This window comes from Mirounga leonina, unplaced genomic scaffold (assembly GCF_011800145.1).
Source record: "Mirounga leonina isolate KUSES-001 unplaced genomic scaffold, KU_Mleo_1.0 Mir_101529, whole genome shotgun sequence".
Taxonomy (NCBI): Eukaryota; Metazoa; Chordata; class Mammalia; order Carnivora; family Phocidae; genus Mirounga; species Mirounga leonina.
In genome coordinates this window covers 1959771-1963438 of record NW_023270143.1, presented here as the reverse complement: position 1 = coordinate 1963438, position 3668 = coordinate 1959771, and positions in this window count along the sequence as shown.

Genomic DNA, 3668 nt, shown 5'->3' with positions numbered 1-3668 from the left:
GAATTCCCATAATCTGCCATCTGAAGAATCAGGAAAGCTGGTAGTATAACTCAATATAAGTACAAAGGCCCCAAAACCAAGAGCTCTGATGTCTGAGGACAGGAGAAAATGGATGTAACAGCTCAAGAGGACAGAGAGGGAATTCACACTTCCTTTCCCTTTTTGTTCTATTCTGGCCCTCCACAGATTGGATGATGTCCATCCACATGGATGAGGGCAGATCTTCTTTACTCAGTCTACTGATTCTCTTCCAGTAACACTCACAGACACACCCAGAAATAATGTTTTACCACTCTCTGGACATTCCTTAGCCTTGTCAAGTTGACACATAAAATTAAACATCACAAGCCCACACTTTGTCAACTTGACACCTGTACACATTTCCTTAAGTCATACTTAATCTCCAAGTAAAGACAATAACAGGATCATAATTCCACCTAACATGATACAGCTATCCTGCATACAACACAAATGCACTAAGTCCTGAGTGATGTTTACTATTCTCCTTGATATACCATAATTTAAGTAGTATGGTATAAAATTAACAATACTTAAATACTATGGTATAAAGTCAATACATCTTATGTTACATGATAAAGGAATAAAAAATGAAATAAATCAAGAGATTTTCTTCTTTATGAATATATACACAAACATATCCATAACAAAATGAGGAGGAAATACTCATGACATTTACAGTCTCCCTTTCTGTAACTGGCCACATGGTCATAGCTGGTATTTATAACTACCTTCTTTTTTGTGGCTAGTTTTGATTTCTTTTATTTTTATTTTTTAAATTTTTATTTAAATTTTAGTTAGTTAACATACAGTGCAATATTAGTTTCAAGAGTAGAATGCAGTTATTCATCACTTACATATAACACCCAGTGCTCATCACAACAAGTGTCCTCTTTAATACCCATTATCCATCTTGCCCATCCCCTACCCACCACCCTTCATCAAAACCTCAGTTTGATCTGTGTCATTAAGAGTCTCTTACAGTGGGCGCCTGGGTGGCTCAGTTGGTTAAGCGACTGCCTTCGGCTCAGGTCATGATCCTGGAGTCCCGGGATCGAGTCCCGCATCGGGCTCCCTGCTCGGCAGGGAGCCTGCTTCTGCCTCTGACCCTCCCCCCTCTCATGTGCTCTCTCTCTCTCATTCTCTCTGTCTCAAATAAATAAATAAAATCTTAAAAAAAAGAGTCTCTTACAGTTTCTTTCCTTATTTTTTCCTCCCCTTCCCATATGTTCATCTGTTTTGTTTATTAAATTCTACATATGAGTGAAAGCATATGGTATATGTCTTTCTCTCACTGATCTATTTCGCTTAGCATAATGCACTCCAGCTCCATCCACGTCAATGCAAATGACAAGATTTCATTATTTTGGTGGTTGAGTAATATTCCATTGTTTATTATATACCACGTATTCTTTATCCATTCATCAGTCGATGGACATTTGGGCTCTCTCCATAGTTTGTCTATGGTTGATAATGTTGCTATAAACATCAGGGTGCATATACCCCTTTGGATCTGTATTTTTGTATCCTTTGGATAAATGCCTAGCAGTGTAATTGCTGGATTGCAAGGTAGTTCTATTTTTAATTTTTTGAGGAACCTCCATACTGTTCTCCAGAGTGGATGCACCAGTTTCCATCCCTACCAACAGTACAAGAGGGTTCCCCTTTCTCCCCATCCTGTTCTTTCTTGTGTTGTTCATTTTCACCATTCTGACAAGGGTGAGGTGGTATCTCATCATGCTTTTTATTTATATTTCCTGATGCCAAATGATGAGCATCTTTTCCCGTGGCTGTTAGACATCTGGATGTCTCATTTGAAAAAGTGTCTATTCATGTCTCCTGCCCATTTCTTAACTGGATTATTTGCTTTTGGGGGGGGGTTGAGTTTGATAAGGTCTTTATAGATTTTGGATACTAACCCTTTATCAGATATGTCACTTGCAAATATCTTCTTCCATTCCATAGGCTGCCTTTTAATTTTCCTGATTGTTTTCTTGGCTGTGTAGAAGTGTTTTATCTTGATGAAGTCCTAATAGTTCATTTTTGCTTTTGTTTCCCTTGCCTCCAGTGACATGTCTAGTAAGAAGTTGCTACAGCTGAGGTAGGAGAGGTTGCTGCCTGTGTTCTCCTCTAGGATTTTGATGGATTCCTGTCTCACACTTAAGTCTTTCATCCATTTTGAATTTATTTTTGTGTATGTTGTAAGAAAGAGGTCCAGTTTCATTCTTCTGCATGTGGCTGTCCAATTTTCCCAACAGCACTTGGGAAGAGACTGTCTTTTTCCATTGGATATTCTTTCCTGCTTTGTCAAAGATTAGTTGACCTAGAGTTGAGGGTCCATTTCTGGGTTCCCTGTTCTGTTCCATTGATCTATGTGTCAGTGTTTGTGCCAATACCATACTGTCTTGAAGCCTACAGCTTTGTGATAGAGCTTGAAATCCAGACTTGCGGTGCCTCCAGCTTTGCTTTTCTTCTACAGGATTCCTTTGGCTATTCAGGATCGTTTCTGGTTCCATACAAATTATAGGATTGTTTGTTCTAGTTCTGTAAAAAATGCTGGTGGTATTTTCATAGGCATTGCATTAAATGTGTAGAATGTTTGGGGAAGTATTGACATTTTAACAATGTTTGTTCTTCTAATCCATGAGCATAGAATACTTTTCATTTCTTTGTGTCCTCTTCAATTTCTTCCATAAGTGTTCTATAATTTTCAGAGTACAGTTCTTTTACTGCTTTGGTTAGGTTTACTCGTAGTTATGTTGTTTTGGTGCTATTGTAACTGGATTCGATTCTTTGATTTCATTTTCTGCTGATTTGCCATTGATGCATAGAAATACAAGGGATTTCTGCATTTTTTGTAAATTTTACTTCATTATGTTAGTCACCATACTGTACATCATTAGTTTTTGATGTAGTGTTCCATGATTCATTCTTTGCATATAACACCTAGTGCTCCATACAGTACATGCCCTCTTTAATACCCATCACCGGGTAACCCATCCCCCAACCCCCCTCCCCTCTAAAACCCTCAGTTTGTTTCTCAGAATCCATAGTCTGTCATGGTTCATCTCCCCCTCTGATTTCCCTCCCTTCATATGTCCCTTCCTTCTCCTAAAGTCCTCCATGCTATTCCTTATATTCCACAAATAAGTAAAACCAGATGATAATTGACTTTCTCAGCATGGCTTATTTCACTTAGCATAATCTCCTCCAGTCCCATCCATGTTGATGCAAAAGTTGGGTATTCATCCATTCTGAGGGTTGAGTAATATTCCATTGTATATATGGACCACATCCTCTTTATCCATTCGTCTGTTGAAGGGCATCTCAGTGCTTTCCACAGTTTGGCTACTGTGGACATTCCTGCTATGAACACTGGGGTGTATATGGCCCTTCTTTTCACTACATCTGTGTCTTTGGGGTAAATACCTAGGAGTGCAATTGCTGGGTCATAGGGTAGCTCTATTTTTAATTTTTTGAGGAACTTCCACACTGTTTTCCAAAGTGGCTGTACCAACTTGCATTCCCACCAACAGTGTAAGAGGGTTCCCCTTTTTCCACAACCTCTCCAACATTTGTTGTTTCTTGCCTTGTCAATTTTTGCCATTCTAACTGGTGTAAAGGGATATCTCAATGTGGTTTTGAGTTGG